The sequence below is a fragment of the Bombina bombina genome, chromosome 1 (assembly GCF_027579735.1).
Source record: "Bombina bombina isolate aBomBom1 chromosome 1, aBomBom1.pri, whole genome shotgun sequence".
Lineage (NCBI taxonomy): Eukaryota > Metazoa > Chordata > Amphibia > Anura > Bombinatoridae > Bombina > Bombina bombina.
Genome location: NC_069499.1, coordinates 976293619 through 976316798, shown reverse-complemented (window position 1 = coordinate 976316798; position 23180 = coordinate 976293619). Strand labels below are relative to the sequence as shown.

Genomic DNA, 23180 nt, shown 5'->3' with positions numbered 1-23180 from the left:
AAAAAGCAAGAATTCCCCAAATACATGTAACATCTTAGACATACAATGTAATAAAGAATCCAATCAGAAACTGCTGCCATATTCTCAGAGAATCATCAGAAACTATTGCTTATGTTTTCCTGTGTGATTCCCTTGAGCTTTGGCCCAAACTCTGTTGTACAATCATATTGCTAGTTGATCTGACACTATACCCGTTCTGCTACTTTGTTGAAAAACAGCAGAACTCGTTTATCCACTTTGAAAATGGTTTGCCTCGTTCCTACTGCAGGGATGAAGGAACTTAAACCTGTACAGCAGGTTTGGCAAAAAGAAACGAGAAAAAAGAGAGAGAGAAAAAAAAAGGACAATTTTTTAAAATTAATGTGCTAGTGTCTGTGTGCGGTCGTATTATTGGGTGCTATCTAAAAGTTCCTTCCAAATTCCCCTTTGGATGGTGAGACTCAATGAAGAGGCTTTGACTCTGAAGGACACGTGAGTGACATATGTTGTACGTGTTATGTTGTATATGTTATCTTGAGTTTTTGACTAAGCTTCTAGATAGTACACAGCTACAGTTCATGATCAACCACAACATGTCTAATATGCAAGATTTCAACATACTGATGTAATGGGGCTACCAGAGAGAACCTTAAATGCTTATAAGAAAGTTAACCAACATGCAGATATCCACTACTGTTGAATTTAGAATTCAGCAACATAACAATCAGATTTTAAGGGAGGAAATGCTGGATCATCTATGTAACTATTGTAGGCAAAATGAACAGAGAGTGTCTACACTTGTTTTGTTTTAATAATTAGTCACAATACTGAATTAAAGAAACCGATGTACTTGTATAAAGAATCCCAATAAATGAAAGTTAAATCGTAATGTATAATTCCTATCACCTTGTATTTTTATTATTGTTTTTATTAATAATCCTGTCTCTACTCTTGCACTCACTTTCTGTGCATATCAGTTCTTTATGAAACAAACTGTCATTTTAATAGAGGATATATGTAAACACCATATTAAAGGGATATTCCAGCCAAAATTGGAAACTACATGGGTGCTTTTGGGTATGGAACAGAAGCAATTTTGTAATATAAATGCATTAGCAAAAATGCTTCTAATAAACGCTATAGCTGTTTCAAAAGTGTATTTAAGTATGCAACGTGCACCAGCATTTTAAGCACAGCACTTGCTCGGAGAGCCTAAGGTGCTTGTACCATCTGGTAATGACACAATTTGTTAATTGCTGACATGATACAAGTACCACTGATGATCTGAGCAGCTGCATTGTTTAAAATGTGGGTGCAGTGACAATATCTACCTATGCTTCACATGCACGTGCACTAAAACAGTGATAACTTTTACTAGATGCATTTTTGCCAGTACATGTATATTGAAAATATGTTTCTATTCAAAGATGTAATAAATCTATGTGCATTTATATTTTTTATTTTAAATAGTTTTTTTATTGAGGTTAAAAATCGCATTGACAGCAGTCTCATCATCAGGATACATTATACAACTTATATTATACTGACATGACATTACACAGTGGGCACCTCATTTTTTAAAACTTGTGAGTTTTGCGAGATCCTCAGACAAGCAGGTCCAATCGTGGGACCCAAAGCTAAACAAAACAAATGAGGAAATGACAAAGTAGATAATAGTAAAGATTGCAATTTCAACTTATGTGGGATAAATACAGAATATGAAGTGTATATACAATCTCAATACAGTAAAGCACAATAAAGGCATCAGGGTAGTTCTGTATAGATCATTATTTGGAAAAACATAGAGTAAAACCTCTCTTAATAATTATATAATCTGTTAACCATTGATGCTGAGCCTCCATTAAAACATAGGCAATCTCTAAACTAATATCTTAAGCAGACTACAGAAAACAGGAAATCACTACAAAATCAATAATCTTGTGTTGAACCCCTGAGAGCCAATCTATCATGTAGCAGTAGGAAAGAAAAACTAGGTCATGGCTCTACAGGTAGGGCAGAGGCTACTAAACTCTGCCAAAAGGGTGCAGAAAAAGGGGAATCATCCCCAACCGCACAGAAGTAATGTGGGGGAGGGAAGGGGAAGGAAGTTAGAGGAAGGAGGGGGAGAGGAAGGGAAGGGGGAAGAGGGGGGAAGGAGGAGGGAAGGGGAGGAGAAGGGGAAAGAAGGAGGAAGGAAGGGGATGGAGGAGGAGGTGGAGGAAAGAGGAGGGGAAGGAGGAGAGGAAGGGGAAAGGGGAGAGGGAGGGGGAGAGGAAGGGGAGAGGGAGGGGGAGAGGAAGGGGAGAGGGAGGGGGAGAGGAAGGGGAGAGGGAGGGGGAGAGGAAGGGGAGAGGAAGGTTAGCCAGAAATGACAGATCTTAATAAGGACACCTAAGCATGTGGACAATCTTAACTAGAATGTACATTATAGACAGAGCTCTAAGTTTATCATACATGGTGATATACTGATATGGTATGTAGACTATCTTCCAAACTATCTAAATAATATTGATGCTGAACAGTAGTGGGTAATGATGTAATATAAACTAATAACATTGCATGGCAGTCAATATCATAGCTCAAGTAGTTATGAGGTTTAGGTCACCAGGCTCAACAAATACCATCTCTCAGTCTAGATCATAATCAACACAATACATATACTCAGCAGTAGGTATGCAAAAAAAAAAAAAAAAAAAAAAAAGAAGAGGTTATAGTATCAAGGGTGGTGTACACATATGATCTGAGATGAGTTACAGGCAGGCAATTTAAACATATAGTGCAACCTCCCCTGTCTACAAATAAGAGAGCATAACAAAGTATAGTACTAATGTGAGGTACTCCTAGTTTAAGCTAATGTGAATGGCAAAAGTTGGGCTATATGCACTGTACTAACAACAAACAGATGTGGCAGTTAATATGTATGAGCAGGAGCTAGTTCTCTAGTGGGGATCCGACATTGTGTCTTCATAAATAGATTGCCAATCTAAATATAGAGGAAAACTCCAGGTAACCGTAGCATTAGGTGTCCCATGTGCAATACAGCTGCTCCGGTGGCCACAACTTTCTCTTTTATGTCTTATTCATCCCGTTTGCATGCGCGCAAACCCTCCTGATTTCAGATGTGAGCAGCCAGCCCGGGGAACCCAGGAAAAACAATGGCGCCAAGTCCAGGGCATCTGCCTGCCATGAAAGTGTCCCCAGCCAGGCCTCCGCAACATAGCCGCATGACTTTCCACAGAGGGACGCGCAGTGGACAGAGCACAAACACCGATCTGTCCCACATGGTCTGCGCCCGCCCGCAGTAGTTCACACCAAGTCGCTCCCCTTATGTTTATGTCGCTCATGGTGACAGAAGTTAGGTAGGGCTCTTGCTTGATGTCTGCACTCACCGGCATCTGCAGCGGAAGGTCCCGCTGTGGATCTGCAGACACTATGTCCCGCTGCGGCTCCTGCGCAGTCTTCTGTAATTCAGCAGAGGTGATATGGCACGAACGTGTCTCTTGAATTTTTTCAGTGAGAGCATCAAGTCTCTCACACATTCTCTGGCCATATTCTTCTATTAGCTCTCTGATATCAGAATACAACACATGTATCTCCATAATGGGTAGTTATAGATCCTCAACCAAAATGGCGCCTCGGTGCGTGACAGGGAGCTCTATTACAGATTTTTCAGCCCAGCACTGGATGTACGGCCACCAATATTCTAATCACATATCCCAGGCTTCTTCCTGAGTCACCATCCTCCAACACAAGCTGAATAGTTTATTCTTATTGAGGGTAAAGCTTAGTTTTCAACGGTTAGGGTCTGGAGCTCTTAATAATGCGTCTTCTAGCCTTGGCGGTTAGCCCCGCCCCCGTGCATTTATATTTTGACTGGAATGTCCCTTTAAGTCATACTAAGAAAAGACAATGATATTTTAAGGTGTAGGTCTTAAAAACAAGCAAGATAGTTTTGTTTTTTAACAAAAATCCCTTACAATTATTACATTTTATGGTAATGGATTCAGTATATAGGAAGTCAATCCTATGTGAGAATGGTCCATATAAAAATATGTGTGGTAATTTTCTGTCTCTATGAAGGGTTGCAATTTATGCCTATATTTTCTGTATAAAGCCACAGTTCAAACTGTTTTAACAAATGCAGCATATGTTAATGTTATGTAGCTGACACTAAATTAAAAAGCTTTGAGTGATACAATATATCAGTTTTGTTAAAGAAACATTATGAAAACTAGCATTCTCGTATTTGATGAAGAATGTCATTTCTGCATTTCTTACCTTTGGTATTGATCACAATCTTGCACTTGTTTATTAGAAGTTCATTAACGATTTCTGAACTTCAGATGGTATTGTCAGAGTGTTTTTTTTTCAGTGATCATAATCATCAAATGCTTCTGCCATTAAAGGGACACTAAACGTTTGAAAAAACTTGTCTTAAATCGCTCTATCCATCTTTGATAATGATATTTGTAATTGGCTTTGCTTGTCATATTATTACCGTTCTCTGAATATTATGCTGCTAAAATTAATTGAATTCCAAACCCACCATTATAAGCTGTAGTTTGAATAACGAATCATTCACGATAACCTGAGTTATCAAAATGTCCGATTTCGTCCGTATTGCGCATGCGCGATCTAACACGTCATCCTATACGTCACCGTCCTCTAAGTGGCAATCTGCTTAGAATTTAAGCGGCAAGTAAGCGGCAATCTGCGCATTCGCAAAACCCCGGATTGTATTGCGCATTCGCCAGGTGACGAAACAATGCGTTAATGATATGCACGAAAATGCATTGTGATTGGAGACAGGTTTTTGTATTGAAGGCACCATAAAAGGGGGTTTGGCTTCTATGATGTTTTTTGCCAAAAAAAAGTATATATCGTTTTATTACGATTATAACCCTCGTTTTAAGGTCAAGGTGTGTAAGTTTTGATAGTTAAGTTGTGTAGATTGGTTTGTGATTATTTAATTATATGCAAAAATTGAAACTTTTGGAATCCTTTAATTCCATGAAGCTCAAAATAATTACCTCATGAAAACAAGACAAAATCATTATCTGTATGGTTTTCCCAATTATGTAACCACAAACCAATTGCTCAGAATTTTGGACAAACAAAATTGGGTTTATCAATAACATAACAATGTGAAGGGCCTGTGTGTTGACTGACCCATTTATTAGTTTATAGTAATGCTTATAGGTGACGTGTGAGCTCCAAAACCATAGAGATATGAGTGCATGTCTCTTTAAGGAATTTAAACAAGATCATTATTAATATAATAGGCATGTGTGTTTGGTTATTTATCTTGCTATTGTTATCAGTGTAAAAGTGGTTACAATTAAATGTTTTAACTTTGAGCAGATGGCTTTTGTATCTGTTTGGGTGTTGCTTCTATTTGTAACTAAATATGTGGGGGGGTTTCAATGTGTTCTATTCATGTGCAAAACAAATGTCACGTTCAAAAATGTTATTGGGCACTCGGTAATAGTGCCCAATAACATTGTTGTCTGGGGTTTATCAACTCCTTTTAGCTATGTAATTTCATAAGTGAAAAATGACCCCATAAATGTTTTATTCTTTATCAAGAATCTGGATTGTGATCAGAAAAAAACAGGACTGGCGCATGTTGAGAATAGGGTCATTTTTCACCAACAATGGAATAGAGCTCTTGACAACAAATTAAAAAGGCTAATTGTGTTGACATCTAAGAGAGCTTGTTTGCAGCCATTAGCATGGTGATAATTAGCAAATGATAGATTGTAATCAAGCCCTACGTTTTTAAACTCACCTCAACAAAAGGGGTTAAACACTGACATAGGTAAAGTTCACTTGGGACCTTCCAGCCAGCCATTGGTAAGTATGTGTGAATGCTGCTTTTGATTGGTTCAGAGGCATTGTCCTGCTTAGCTGCTGCAACACTTGTCTACCGAGTGGAACTTTACTTAACTAATTAACCCTTTACAGTGGTTAAGCATATTGTTAGCTATGGACAATAACGAAAAAGATACACGCTCTAATGCACTATAGCATAAGAATTTTGCATCAGAAAGTTGGTGCAAAGTTCAGTTTAAGGATCTATTTGCCTTATGCCCTCTGGTTAATAATGTATTTATATATTACTTATATTCCGTTCAAGATTAGATCATTTTATAAAATGGGCTTTTCCACCCTCCAGGGTCAACAAGGTATCCCTACACAATTTCTTATCAGGCTCCAGATTTCCTCAGATTTTTGTCTTTGTCTGAACCATAAAGGTGTTTTGGGACTGTCACTGTAACTGCATTTCCCAGTCATCTTTATATAGTAGCAGGAAGGTCCAGTAAAGGACTTAGATGGTCTTACACATGTGTCTGCCCCAATTTGCAACACAAAAAGACCACATATTCTAATCATTTTGCTGGCATCTGAAATTATGCAAAATATATCAAATTGTGTAACTCACTACTTACTTGCTGGTTGCAGTGTGTTTTTGGGCCTAGGTGGAGCAAGATTTGCTTGTTTTGATTTAAGGGGTCAATAACCGTCTTACTCCACCAAGGCACAAAACAAACTGCGACAAGCAAGTAAGCAGTGACTCACAAGCTATAGACATCCACTGTTTCCATTAACTGAGCTGCAGGAAATATATTAGAAGTAGGCACATGCAAGATGGCAGATTTAGGAGCCTTCTAGGTAATTTTACAAAATTAATATGTCAGCTATAATCAATGTTTACTGTCCCTTTAACTAATAATGTCAGTTCATGAAATGTGTGTTTATAAGACTTTCATATGATTGTGTGCTTGATAAGTAATTAACATTTTTTTTCATTTCCCAGTATGTTTAAAGAGTCAGTGAACACTTTGTAATTACAATATATTTCTGTTTTGTTGCTATAGAAAAACTTACCAGCCAAGTCTAAACATTTTTAAAACAAATTAACATCTTGTTTTGCTGCAAATATTTTTCAATAGACAAACTCTACCCAGCACTTTCCTTATTTGGAGAAATCAATTCAGACGTGAGTTTACAGACAACAAAAAAGTGCATTGCTTTGCAATTGTTATCTGACAATTAGGGAAATATATGAAGCAGTGTTAGTCTTGAGAAGACTAGTGTATATTTCTAACTCTGGTAATTAGAAAGACAACAAAAACCCTTTGCTATTTATTTTTTCACTTGCACGCAAACTTTGCTAAAGCAGGCGAGATAACGCACTTATTAGAAGATGAAAGTAAAAAGTTTGCGCACAAACTAAATCCGATGCGCGCTAACTTCAGGACTTTGAATATAACAACCACGTTCTTCTCCCATAGACTTCAATAGAGCACGCAACTTAAAAAAAACAACACTAATGCTTATTGCTCACACACTAACCCGGCACGCATTCGATCTACAGCACTAAAGCCAAAGTGAGTTATGAATAATTAACATTCCAATGTTCTTCACATAAAAGTAAATGTTATTTCTGTTTTTAAATATTTATTTCTATATATATATATATATATATATATATATATATATGATTTTTTTTCTAAAATATATATCTATACTTTTATATCTATAAGAATATATACAGGTATAGATATATACAGATATATATAGAAATAAATGTTTAAAAAAAGTAAAGAACATTGGGATGTTAAATATTCTTTATTAAAAACACATTACAATATATAAACAAATAAATAAAAATTTGTTTTCATGTTTAAAGGTATTTCAGCGGAAAGGGCTCCAATGTGTGTGTGTGTCTATATATATATATATATACATATCCAAAACAGGGACAGCACAATCTCACATAATATATAGAATGCCACGGTGAACTGCAGAGCATATACTAGAACAGTCCAAAGCACAGGCACTCAAAGGTCTTTGTATAAAAAATCCAATTTTATTAAAGCAAAATTTTAAAATGACATAACGTTTCGGCACGCAACTGTGCCTTTGTCAAATGTCAAAAAGTATCCAATAACACAGCAAAGAAAACCTAAAAAACATTTTTTTATTCAGTTTTATTGAAAATAGTATGTGGTACAAAGCAACAAAATATGTCCAAACACAGTAACAGTGTATATGAACGGATTAAGAATATTAAATAAAGAACATATTACAATAACAAGAAGTAATTGGTATAAGAAAATAAAATAATGGAAAATAGAAAAAAATGTGTCTCCACTCATACTGTGGTTAGTTATATTTGAGCTCTGGGTTGTCTGTGCATTATGCTCACAAACATATTTTTATGATTCAGGAAGATTATTCTAACATCCTTTTCTACTCTCACTTGCCGCTCATAAATGCACAATAATTTGGTAATTAGTTTGTAAATGCTCTTTGTTTATGGTGGTGGGAAAAAAATGATAAAAGTCCTGAGCTGTGAGTGGTGTTGTGTTACTACACTTGTGGTTAAAATAAATGTATAAACAGTGTTGCTATATGTTATATTCACCAGACTGTTCAGAATTAAAGTGATTGTAAACTTTAATGAATGAGTGCCCGGTATCTAAAAATAATCTTAAAAACAGGGGCACTTTCATTCATTATACTTTACAAAGATGCTTATTTTTTAAAAATACCTTTGTATTTGGTAAACATACCGCTGATCCTCCACCCGCAGCTCCTGCTTTCTTTAGCAGAATGATGACAAATCCGGCTTCCTCCAATCATTGTGTGCCCCCTTTGGCATCCAGCTCGTGAGGCACACAACGATTGGAGGAAGCCGGATCGCCATTGATATGCTAATGAAAGCAGGACCTGTGGGCGGAGGATCCGCGTTATGCTTACCATAACGCAAAGTATTTTTAAAAAAATTGTAAAGTTTAATGAATGAAAGTGCCCCTGTTTTTAAGAGTATTTTTAGATACCTGGCACTCATTCATTAAACTTTACATGTGCACGCTCCAGAGCTTGCATCCTTACTAAAGATCGCTGCTCCATAACTGGTCCGCCTGCTCTGAGGCTGCGGAGAACAATCCGCCCGATCCTATTCGATCGGGTTTATTGACACCCCATGCTAGCGGCCGATTGGCCGCAAATCTGCAGGGGGCGGCATTACACCAGCAGTTCACAAGAACTGCTTGTGCAATGATAAATGCTGACAGCATATGCTGTCTGCATTTATCGATGTGCTGCGGACATGATACGCTACATCGTATCATGTCCGCTCGCACTTTCATAAATCGGCCCCTTTATCTGAACCATGAAAGAAAAATATTGGGTTTCATATCCCTTTAAGTTATAAAAAAAAGTGTTTTATTAATGTAAATGCATTTTGTGTTTTTATTAACATTTGTATGGGAGCATATTATATATATATATATATATATATATACACAGTACTATTACACAGAATATATATATATATATATATATATATATATATATATATATATATATATATATATATATATTACTAGCTAATACTAATTTGGAAAGGAAAGGGGTTAACAATTCTTAATGCCAGTGTAGTAGAACTGGCACTTTACAAGAGACAAAAGCTTAAGAAGTTGCTTAGCCACATTTTAACTGCAGAACCTGTTCCTCATTTGCTAATAAAAAAAAATGTAGAACTCTGGGTTTCCACATAAGAGAAGCTTTGTGCTTGCACAGAGTGAGCAGGTAAATTATCTTACTCTAAATGGCAACGTCCTACCACAAAGCACAAAACAGCAATAAGAAGAAATAGGGCTTTGTTTGTATATGGTTAAAATAGACAGCATAAGGAATTAAATGTAATGGATATATTATCATTTATTGATAGTGGCCACATATTCTGCAGTACTGCACATTTGATACTTTGTGAAAAAAGAAGGATTTTAGGGCCTTTCTGTCACAGAAGCTTACAATCTACAAATTAAATTAATATTCTTACTTGCTCTTTTATTATGGCAGATAAGAATATGCTCAGTCTACATACCCCTGTGTAGTGTGGCATGAAAGTGATAATCATGCCTGTAAGACAGGCTTAAAGGGACAGTCTACACCAGAATTGTTATTGTTTTAAAAGATAGATAATCCCTTTTTTACCCATTCCCGAGTTTTGCATAACCAACACAGTTATATTTATATATTTTTTACCTCTGTGATTATCTTGTATCTAAGCCTCTGTAGACTGCCCCTTTATTTCAGTTCTTTTGACAGACTTGCAGTTTAGCCAATCAGGGATGGCTCCCAGGTAACTTCACGTGCATGAGCACAGTGTTATCTATATGAAAAACATGAACTAACTCCCTCTAGTGGTAAAAAACCTGTTAAAATGCATTCTTAAGAGGCGGCCTTCAAGGTCTAAGAAATTAGCATATGAACCTCCTAGGTTAAGCTTTCAACTAAGAATACCAAGAGAACAAAAAAAAATTGGTGATAAAAGTAATTTGGAAAATTGTTTAAAATGACATGCTCTATCTGAAGCATGAAAGTTTTTTTTGGACTAGACTGTCCCTTTAAAGGGGACATGAAACTCCAAATTTTTATTTCATGATTCAAATAGAGCATATAATTTTAGACAATGTTCCACTTTACTTCTAATATCTAATCAGCTTAGTTCACTTGGAATCCTTTGTTGAAAACCATATCTAGGTAGGCCCAGGAGCTGAGAGCTAGCTGCTCATTGGTGGCTGCACATACATGCCTCTTGTCATTGGCTACCATTATGTTCAGCTTTCGACTAGTAGTGCATTGCTGCTCCTTCAACAATGGATGCCAAGAGAATAAAACAAAATTGACCATAGAAAGAAATTGGAAAGATGTTTAAAATTGAATGCACTATCTGAATCATGAAAGTAAAATTTGAAGTATGGCATGTAATCAGTCAGGATGTAACTATTCAGAGAAGGATAAACTATAGCAGTAAACAAAGGTGCATATATGGGTAGGTTGTGGCAATCTTATATTTCCATTACACATTATGAAACCACAGCCACATATCTATTGATACTGGTGCATGTCTGTATTGTTGTTTGTAGTCTTCTGTGGACATGGTGCTTATGTACAACAAACATAAGAAGAGACAACAAGCTATAGATCATTCAAAGAATACCACAGTTATATGGCAACATGACTTACATTTGTCACCATGTTTGTTAGGATTCTCTTTTGTTAGTTGTGTGATTGGCTCTATATACCATTATATAATGACATTGTGACAAAATATAACCTGGATCATGTCAATCATAGGACATTAACAGTAAACATTAAAGGTCACTTTTATTCCTTTGCTCATTCATAAGAACACAAAACATTCCAAAAAATGTTACTACTGTCTTTACATAATATCATGTAATCTTATGTTTAATAAAGACTATGGGGCCGATTTATCAGTTTCCGTGTGAGCCTTCAGGCTCACCGGAAACATAAGTTAAGAAGCAGCGGTCATAAGACTGCTGCTCCTTAACTCATCCACCACCTCTGAGGTGGCGGAGAGCAATCAGCCCGATCGGATACGATCAGGTTGATTGACACCCCCTGCTAGTGGCCGATTGGCCGCAAATGTGCAGGGGGCGGTATTGCACAAGCATTTCATGAGAAATGCTTGTGCAATGATAAATGCCGACAGCGTATGCTGTTGGCATTTATCGATGTGGGGCAGACATGATCCGCTACAGCGGATCATGTCCTTCGGACAAATGATAAATCGGCCCCTTCATGTATAATAAAGACTACAGAAAGGCCCATTTTTTTAACTTGGTGTCAAAGCTCATAGGTAACGGTTTATCAGAGTAAATACAAAGTTGGGGTTATTCTTTTAAATTGCAAATTTGGATAGGTGGCATTTTACATCTTATAGAAGACAATTTATTGTTGCAAGTATGTTATGTTTTTTGTTTGTTTTATTTTGTTTTGTTACATTGAGAATAAAAACACAAAAACAATCACACACAATAATAATAATGAAATAAATGTGATATAAATAAAAGTCAATGTGACTAAGGTCAGTGACAACAAAAGCGTGTTGAAAAAGTGTTCGTTACGGAATATTTTCAAAATCTTCTATGCGGTCAAAGGGAATCTTAAAAATAATCAAATATAGTGTAATACCATCAAAACTAGTATAGGTGAAATATAGAAAGACACGTACTCACACTTTTAAGAGCTAACATAAGCTCATGAATACGGCAGTCCGGATTCACAACGCTGAAGATTGTGAAGATATTTCCTTAAACGGGCTGCTTATACATATCCTTTATTTATATCACATTTATTTCTATATCGTTACATTGAGCAAGTTTAATCATGAGTGACAATGTGCATACAATAACAAAATGTGTTGACTAGAGGGTTGAAAAATCTGTTTAAAATTTAGGAGCCAGTAAGAATATTTAGTAGCCAGACAGAGGTATTTACAGTATCTCACAAAAGTGAGTACACCCCTCACATTTTTGTAAATATTTTATTAAATTTTTTCATGTGACAACACTGAAGAAATGACACTTTGCCACAATGTAAAGTAGTGCGCACACAGCCTGTATAACTGTAAATTTGCTGTCCCCTCAAAATAACTCAACACACAGCCATTAATGTCTAAACCGTTGGCAACAAAAGTGAGTACACCCCTAAGTGGAAATGTCCAAATTGGGCCCAATTAGCCATTTTCCCTCCCCGGTGTCATATGACTCGTTAGTGTTACAAGGTCTCAGGTGTGAATGGGGTTCAGGTGTGTTAAATTTGGTGTTATCGCTCTCACACTCTCTCATACTGGTCATTGGAAGTTCAACATGGCACCTCATTGCAAAGAACTCTTTGAGGATCTGAAAAAAAGAATTGTTGCTCTACATAAAGGTGGCCTAGGCTTTAAGAAGATAGCCAAGACCCTGAATCTGAGCTGCAGCCTGGTGGGCAAGACCATACAGCGGTTTCACAGGACAGGTTCCACTCAGAACAGGCCTCGCCATGGTCGACCAAAGAAGTTGAGTGCACTTGCTCAGCGTCATATCCAGAGGTTGTCTTTGGGAAATAGACGTATGAGTGCTGCCAGCATTGCTGCAGAGGTTGAAGGGGTGGGGGGGTCAGCCTATCAGTGCTCAGACCATACGCCGCACACTGCATCAAATTGGTCTGCATGGCTGTCATCCCAGAAGGAAGCCTCTTCTAAAGATGATGCACAAGAAAGCCTGCAAACAGTTTGCTGACGACAAGCAGACTTAGGACATGGTTTACTGGAACCATATTCTGTGGTCCGATGAGACCAAGATAAACTTATTTGGTTGAGATGGTGTCAAGCGTGTGTGGCGGCAACCAGATGAGGAGTACAACGACAAGTGTGTTTTGCCTAAAGTCAAGCATGGTGGTGGGAGTGTAATGGTCTGGGCCTGCATGAGTGCTGTCGGCACTGGGGAGCTACAGTTCATTGAGGGAACCATGAATGCCAACATGTACTGTGACATACTGAAGCAGAGCATGATCCCCTCCCTTTGGAGACTGGGTCGCAGGGCAGTATTCCAACATGATAACGACCCCAAACACACCTCCAAGATGACCACTGCCTTGCTAAAGAAGCTGATGTTAAAGGTGATGGACTGGCCAAGCATGTCTCCAGACCTAAACCCTATTGAGCATCTATGGGGCATCCTAAAAACGGAATGTGGGGGAGCGCAAGGTCTCTAACATCCACCAGTTCAGCAATGTCGTCATGAAGGAGTGGAAGAGGACTCCAGTCGCAACCTGTGAATCCCTGGTGAACTCCATGTCCAAGAAGGTTAAGGCAGTGCTGGAAAATAATGGTGGCCACACAAAATATTGACACTTTGGGCCCAATTTAGACATTTCCACTTAGGGGTGTACTCACTTTTGTTGCCAACGGTTTAGACATTAATGGCTGTGTGTTGAGTTGTTTTGAGGGGACAGCAAATTTACACTGTTATACAGGCTGTACACTCACTAATTTACATTGCAGCAAAGTGTAATTTCTTAAGTGTTGTCACATGAAAAGATATAATAAAATATTTACAAAAATGTGAAGGGTGTACTCACTTTTGTGAGATACTGTATATATAGATATATGAAGATTAACTGAAAAAGTTAGGAGGCAGCAGTAAAATTGTGGGAGCCAGTGTCTCCTTGGTTCCTGGTGTTTGTCAAGCCCTGTTGTAACCCTTTGAAATTTTTACAGTTCTAATAAAACATCTAGGGTTGTATGCCTAAAATGTATATTCCTATTGGATTTCTGCATAATATGTAAAACTATGAAAAACAGCATAATTTTCCCCTCCAGAAAGTCGGAATCTTCTCTGTCTGTGTCGTAGTTTTTTTTTGTGTGTACTAAAATGCAAATTCTAGTCTATTTTTATTTTTAAAAAATATTATCTTTTTGATTACAGTACTGTACTATCTTTCTGATGGTACTATGTTTACAAAGTATTAAACATGATATAAAACTACCGTGAGGTTGCATGTGTAAGCTGTATTATAATACGCCTGTTTCCGCACAAGCCTTTAGGCTCACCTCTGAGGCTGTGGACATCAATCCGCCGAATTGCATACGATCAGGTTGATTGACACCCTCTGCTAGTGGCGGATTGCCCGCGAATCTGCAGGGGGGGCATTGCACAAGCAGTTCACCAAAACTGCTTGTACAATGTTAAATGCCGACAGTGGATGCTGTTGGCATTCAGCGATGTCTGGCGGACATGATACGCTACAGCGTATCTTGTCCGCCAGACATTGATAATAGGGATGGGCGAATGTTTCTAAAAATTTGAAACTTAAAACGAATTTTGATACATTCGTTCGTTCGAATCGAATTTCGAATGTTTATATAACATTCTAACTTTTTATTTTCGTTTTCGAATTTTTCAATAAAATTCGAAAATATTCGTTCGAATAATAGAATGTTTAGCTATGTATTCATTCAATTTCGAAATGTAATATTCGAATGTGACATTCGAATTCGAATGTGACATTCGAATTCGAATGTGACATTCAAATTCGAAATAGTATTTCTAGTCTACAATTGTGTTTAATAAATGTAATATTCAAATTTGAATGCTACATTCGAATTCGAATGTCACATTCGAATTTGAAATAGTATTTCTAGTCTAATACTGTGTTTTAAATGTGATATTCGATTCGAATGTGACATTCAAATTCAAAATAGTATTTCTAGTCTAATACTGTGTTTTATAAATGTAATATTCGAATTCGAATGTGACATTCGATTCGAATGTGACATGCGAAATAGTGTTTCTAGTCTACAATTGTGTTTTATAAATGTAATATTCGAATTCGAATGTGATATTCGAATGTAACATTCGAATTCGAATGTGACATTCGAAAACTGTAAATAACATTTGAAAATCGAATTTTTAATAATATTCGTTCTTATCAACATTCTATTATGTAAATCGAATTTCTACAATAACATTCGTTCTAACATTCGAATTCGGATATAAACACAATCGCCCATCCCTAATTGATAAATCGGCCCGTTGGTCCCATCCCCTCTCCAAACCATTTTATTTTATAGATGCAAATAAACAAATATTCCAAAATCCAAACTGTTCTGAAATCCAAACCTTTTCTGGTCCCAAGCATTTTGGATAAAGGGTTTTGTACCTGTACTGTTTTGAGAAGGTGTGTTAATGCTAATTTGTCAACATTGATGTGTTTGATTGGAAATGTTTAAAAAGAACGGCTTTGTAGCAATAAACAGTTCTCTGTAGTGGCTTTTTTTGCGAATAAAATGCATTTTCTGGAAGGGCATGTACCCTCTTATTATATATAGCTCACAAAAAACTCTAAAATTGATTTTTACAACTAAAGAACTTAAAAATCTAAAAAGTGCTTCCACACCTGGATGAGAACTAGCTAAGCACTGAACAGGTTAAATTACTTGATATACTTTTAAGTTCTTCTCATATGAGACCACGCTCTGCTATGCTACAAGATGAAGGTAATAAATTAATTTCATAAAAGGTTTAGCAATGCACCTGTTTTTTTTACAACTAGGTTTCTTACGATTCAGCGATGAATGATAACTCATTACTTATTCACAGCTGGTTTGCAAGTGAGAAGCAAGATACATATCATCCAATCATATGCTGTATTCTTATCTGGAGCAGAAAAGGGGCATTCCAGGAAGAGAATGCTGGGGTTTTTCTTCCTGCATCTGCCGTTTTCTTTAGAGACACTCTACTATTTTATCCGCGTACAGGTGCAGATTTAATGTAACTGCATCTTTATACTGAGTGGCGCCATCTTGGAGATTTAGTATTCTTGTGCTCAGTGACGGAAGTTGTGCGCAGTCACAGATCAGCGGCCTTGCTGGCTTTTTCACAGCTGTATTGTGCAGTTCAGGCTAGCATACATGCTACAGAGTGGGAGCTTTACATTTTTGCAGTAACTGCGTTGTTCTATATTACTCATGTGGAATCTTTCATATACTGTATACTATGTAAATGTTAAGCTGTATATAAAATCTGTAAAATAAACCCTTTACTCTGTATTGTGTGTGCTAAACCAAAACATATAATGAAGCTATGTGACATCATTGATCTGTTAACGTTAACCACTTTTGTCACAGTGTGCAACAATACGTTAGTTCATAGAAAGTGTTCAGTATTGAAATGTAGAACTTCACAAATCGGCACAGTGAGTAGTAAGTCGTGTCCAGCAGTTTAATATTCCTTTAATACTGTATAGAAATACTGCTCACTCAGAGAACACAACTGTTACAAAAGAAGAAAGAATAGAAAATGTGAAGATGCAAATACCTCTAATTTCTTGTGTATGTTTTACATTCTCTGTGGAATTTCCCTTCTCACTCAGGAACTTCAAGCTTTTCAAGAAAGCCTAGACCATATTGTATATCCACAAACCACACACACTATCAGACCACTCATATATATTATGTGTATTCAGTCTCTGGCGTGTCTTTTCACTTCACACTCTATCCCAATAATACAAATGTTTGTTTTTCTTTCTTTATTTATATATTATTTATTCTTATAATTATTTTTACAAACAATATTACCCTTACAGTAAGTAAAGAAAGACCTCAAATATTTTGTTCACCACATTAAACTATTTTTTTCCCGGCTGACACAGTTGGATAAAGCGATGTGGTGTTCTAATGCAATGCATTATTTGTCACATGTCTTTATGTTTGTGATAATCACAAGCCTTACCATTTTCTTTAGCTTTATCAAGTTAACTAACTCTCCAATTACCTAGAAGGTCATTATTCAGCTTCCTGTTCAGACATGTAAGGGATATAAAACATGTTGTAACTTCAACACTTTTTGTAGTCATGTAATAAGTTAACATACTATATTTTCTAAATGTGAAAATGTTATGAATACATTAACACCTTGTTTGTTGCAATTGTTTTCCAATGGCAAAATTTCATTCACCACTTGCGTTATATGAAGGAGCCAATCCAGACTGGTTAGTAGGGTAAATATGTTGTTTCTGGTGAAGCGTATGTGAGCATGTGTGAAATGCGTCAGGTTAGCAGTATGCTGCATGCTGCCATGTTACATTTACAATGTTTTACTGAATGCTGAATTAATTTCTTCAAGTATTTCGCTTACTCAGGAGTGTAGTCTTTTTCCTGTAACTGACACAACTAGGCTAGATAAGTGTTGCCACTATCACCCCTTATGAGGTTTATTAGGGACACACATAAATGCGCTTATATAGTTAATATAGCAGGTTTAGATTTTTAAAGTCTGGAGTATGCACTCTCAAGTTTCACAGAAATTTAAAAACCATCATTTTCTAAGGTAAATTACAGAAGAAGGGGCAAATGAATAACTTTTTTTTTTTTGCTACATATAATTAATTATTTTATATTACAATTACAAGTGTTTCACATCCCCTCTACTGATTACCATAGTATACTTTGTAGAAGCTGATTAAATAAAATATGCTTACATTCCTAAGCATATTTCAGGCTGGGTTACACCCTGATGCAGGAAGAGAGAGGTTTCTTTTATTAAACATACCTTGCTTGTATATACAACAGCATCCATGCAACTCTATTTTGTACACTGGCAAACCTGTTTGTTTTCTGGGAGGTAATGTTGGCACTTTGTCTACCAAAGGTCCTACAGTTTGAAGTAATTGCCTACAAAATGGTCTTGTTATTAGACATATTAACAGTGCTATAGAGGTATCTGTAATTCTGTCAAGCCCAAACTGATTCTTTTAGACATTATTTGGAAACTCTACAAACATTGTTTTCTTTACTAGTGTGTAAACGGACACACGATAAATAACCAACCATTACAAGTTGCTGGTTCTTGCTACAGTGAGCTCACAGAAGCAATTAACACTCTGAAAATTAACGAAAGATCAGACCTCTGGTTATTTTTTTTAAATATCCCCCAATTGCCCCCAAAATAAAGCATATTGTAGGTTTTGATTTTTTAAAAAAGTATCTTTTTAAAAAAAATAAAAACAAACTGCACAAAGCAGTTTTTAGGGGTTAAAGTTTGGCGGGTGTGGGGTGTTAGAAGAAAACCAGCACTGAAAAGTGCCCTTACATCGCGGTCTATGGGGAACTGTGTGTTCCCTATAAATATACATGTATATGCTTATATACATATATATTTATGTGTTAATATGTGTATATATACATATAAACACATACAAATATATGTATATATTTATATATATATATATATTTATTTTTTTTAACAATTGCTGCCAATCGCTGCTCGACTTACTCCCTTCGCTGTGCTAGGTTCTCATGCCTTAAGCATAAGAACGAGGCTCCCATTGAAGCCTATGGAAGCACGCTCTCATGAGTGCAATGCTTCCGTGCAATGCGAACACAAGGATCGTGTTCACATTGCACCTAACTTGTAATATAATCGCCCATTTGCGTCCGCTGGTATTGCTAAGTGAAGCGCAAATATAGCTTTTGCAAAAGTGATATTTTGCGCTCCACTTGTAATCTAGTCCTTAGTTTATATCAGCAATTAAAGGGACTGTCTACTCCAGAATTTTTATTGTTTAAAAAGATAGATAATACCATTCACCAGTTTTGCATAACAAACACAGTTATATTGAAATACTTTTTACCATCTGTGATTACCTTGTATCTAAGCCTCTGCAAACTGCCCCCTTATTAATTTCTTTTGACAAACTTGCAATTTAGCCAATCAGTGCTGACTCCTAAGTAACTCCACGGGAGTGAGCACAATGTTATCTATATGGCACACACGAAAAAGCACTGTCTAGCTGTATAAAACTGTCAAAATGCAGTGAGATAAGAGGCGGCCTCCCAAGGACTTAGAAATTATCCTATGAGCCTCCCTAGGTTTAGCTTTTAACAAATAATACCAAGAAAACAAAGCAATTTTGATGATAAAAGTAAATTGGAAAGTTTTTTAATATTGCATACCCTATCTGAATCATGAACATTTAATTTGATTTAGACTGTCCATTTAAAGGTATATTAAACATAATGAGATTGTAATATAAGAAGTTTAATTATGTGTAGTTACAAAACTCTGCAGTAGACTTGTATTATTTATTTTGTCTCATTTTCATGTGGCTTTCTAAATTTCCCTGAGATTCTATAAAGTAATTTTTGAACTTAAAGGGACAGTCTACACCAGAATTTTATTGTTTTAAAAGATACATAATCCCTTTATTACCCATTCCCCAGTGTTGCATAACCAACACAGTTATATTAATATACTTTTAAACTCTGTGATTATCTTGTATCTAAGCCTCTGCAAACTGCCCCTTTATTTTAGTTCTTTTGGCAGACTTGCAGTTTAGCCAATCAGTGCCTGCTCCCAGATTACTTCACGTGCACGAGCACAGTGTTATCTATATGAAATACATGAGCTAACACCCTCTAGTGGTGAAAAAGTGTTAAAATGCATTCTGAAAAGAGGTGTCCTTCAAGGTCTATGAAATTAGCATATGAACGTCCTAGGTTAAGCTTTCAACTAAGAATACCAAGAGCACAAAGCAACATTGGTGATAAAAGTAAATTGGAAAATTGTTTAAAATGACATGCTCTATCTGAATCATGAAAGGTTATTTTGGCCTAGACTGTCCCTTTAAGTTTCCCCCTTTTTTATCTCTCCTGCTGATGAAAAATAGGGACATGTATAAACAGGCAATAAAAGAGAGTGTGTGAATAAGCAGTCAAGAGTTACACTTTTTGAGAAGCCTATTGGAAGCAATGTTTATGGTCTCCTTTGCTGTGGGAAAGATATAAATGATCTTGTGCTCTGATCTAACCAATCAGTGATGAGAATATTAAAAGCTCATGCAAAATTTGACTAATACTCAGAGGCATTTTAAAGCAAAAGCAGACAAAATAACTAATAAATGTATTTTGTACAGTGGCACACTGGGAGTGGACAGACCTGTTTTTGAGAATTTATAATCTAAAAAAAAAGATGACATAGAAAGATTTTGTGAGAGAGAAAAAGCTGTATAAAGGTGACTATAATTTCACATGAATGATTTGCCAATTAAAAACTGGCCTTTCTAGATTGAATGATATCCCAAGTGTATATAAATAATAGCATTTCTGCCAATACTTCAGACTTACCTCCATATATAAAGGTTAATTCTATTAACTTGAGCAATTTTACACCCCATTAAAATAACACTATCATAATTTTTATTATTTAGCTATTGTTATTTGTGTAATAACCTATTTTCTTTTTTTAGTGTATATTATTTTATTGAGAAAAGCATGTGTGCCTCTTGTCATGTTCGGTTTCAGTCTTCTCCAGTTGTTATCCCCTATGCAGCTCAGCAGTCACATGATCAAGGGGAATGGTCAAGCATTGGCATCTATGCTTCTGAAAATACAAGAAATAAACTGAATATATATTTCTGTGTCACACTTTTTTTCTGTAAGATTGGGTGCATATATAATCCCCACCCCATTCTTGTAGTCAATTAAATCACAGCATTGAATAAATAGCTTGTTAGCTTTCTACAGATTAAAGGGATGTAGACATACAACTACTGCATTTTATTGATTGTACATTTGTTTGCATATAATTATGTGTTTAACATCTGCAAAGGAGTTAAAACATAATTAAAGTCAGCTCCAGATAAGCAATGTATTGCTGTGAGCTAGCTGAGCACATCTGGTGAACCTGTGACAAGAGGCATATGTGTATGGCCACTAATCTCCAGCTACCCCTCCCCAGTAGTGCATTGCCAATTTTGAGTTTACCTAGGTATGCTTTTCAACAGAGGATACCAAGATAATGAAGTCAGTTTTATTACAGAAGCATATTGAACAGTCTCTTTACATTGCACGCTCTGTCTGTATCATAAAAGTTAATTGTTGATTTTCATGTCCATTTCAAGATAAAGTTGACTGGTGATTGGTGGGTTCGCACATATGCTGCCCGTGATTGGCTCAGTGGCATGTTCAGCTCCAGGCCAGCACTTCTTTTGCAGAGCTGACTATGGGCAAGTGCTAACGTTAGCGTGTGCGCAATATTACAATAATAATAACTTGTATTACAAGTTGAAAGTAAAAGCTACTGGATGGAAACAAAAAGGTTAGCGTGACTGAAGATCTTGCCTAAAGGGTTAGGGCTAAAAAAACATAACATAAATACATTTAAATAAAGAGTAACACATATACACCATCTAATACAAAATAGTATACAGGGAGTGCAGAATTATTAGGCAAATGAGTATTTTGACCACATCATCCTCTTTATGCATGTTGTCTTACTCCAAGCTGTATAGGCTCGAAAGCCTACTACCAATTAAGCATATTAGGTGATGTGCATCTCTGTAATGAGAAGGGGTGTGGTCTAATGACATCAACACCCTATATCAGGTGTGCATAATTATTAGGCAACTTCCTTTCCTTTGGCAAAATGGGTCAAAAGAAGGACTTGACAGGCTCAGAAAAGTAAAAAATAGTGAGATATCTTGCAGAGGGATGCAGCACTCTTAAAATTGCAAAGCTTCTGAAGCGTGATCATCGCACATTCAAGTGTTTCATTCAAAATAGTCAACAGGGTCGCAAGAAGCTTGTGGAAAAACCAAGGCGCAAAATAACTGCCCATGAACTGAGAAAAGTCAAGCGTGCAGCTGCCAAGATGCCACTTGCCACCAGTTTGGCCATATTTCAGAGCTGCAACATCACTGGAGTGCCCAAAAGCACAAGGTGTGCAATACTCAGAGACATGGCCAAGGTAAGAAAGGCTGAAAGACGACCACCACTGAACAAGACACACAAGCTGAAACTTCAAGACTGGGCCAAGAAATATCTCAAGACTGATTTTTCTAAGGTTTTATGGACTGATGAAATGAGAGTGAGTCTTGATGGGCCAGATGGATGGGCCCGTGGCTGGATTGGTAAAGGGCAGAGAGCTCCAGTCTGACTCAGACGCCAGCAAGGTGGAGGTGGAGTACTGGTTTGAGCTGGTATCATCAAAGATGAGCTTGTGGGGCCTTTTCGGGTTGAGGATGGAGTCAAGCTCAACTCCCAGTCCTACTGCCAGTTTCTGGAAGACACCTTCTTCAAGCAGTGGTACAGGAAGAAGTCTGCATCCTTCAAGAAAAACATGATTTTCATGCATGACAATGCTCCATCACATGCGTCCAAGTACTCCACAGTGTGGCTGGCAAGAAAGGGTATAAAAGAAGAAAATCTAATGACATGGCCTCCTTGTTCAGCTGATCTGAACCCCATTGAGAACCTGTGGTCCATCATCAAATGTGAGATTTACAAGGAGGGAAAACAGTACACCTCTCTGAACAGTGTCTGGGAGGCTGTGGTTGCTGCTGCACGCAATGTTGATGGTGAACAGATCAAAACACTGACAGAATCCATGGATGGCAGGCTTTTGAGTGTCCTTGCAAAGAAAGGTGGCTATATTGGTCACTTATTTGTTTTTGTTTTGTTTTTTAATGTCAGAAATTTGGGTTCATTGAGAACATGGTTGTTGTTCAATAATAAAATTAATCCTCAAAAATACAACTTGCCTAATAATTCTGCACTCCCTGTATAGTATATGACAATGTTTAACTGCAAAGGGCTATAATACATATATACATACATGTCCATGTCTAAATCTAAATGTGTAAATGTGTGTATATATATATATATATATATATATATATATATATATATATATATATATATATATATATATATATATATATATATATATATATACAGGGAGTGCAGAATTATTAGGCAAGTTGTATTTTTGAGGATTAATTTTATTATTGAACAACAACCATGTTCTCAATGAACCCAAAAAACTCATTAATATCAA

General features: G+C 36.6%; 1 protein-coding gene across 1 annotated transcript in view; it reads left to right on the top strand.

The window, feature by feature from the left end:
- The first annotated feature begins 350 nt into the window (after positions 1–350).
- RBBP8NL (RBBP8 N-terminal like) overlaps positions 351–23180 on the top strand; it is a 143148-nt gene continuing 120318 nt past the window's right edge. The window contains exon 1 of the mRNA XM_053707366.1: positions 351–471. The gene's annotated coding sequence lies outside the window, so the exon portion shown is untranslated. The remainder of the gene's footprint in view (positions 472–23180) is intronic.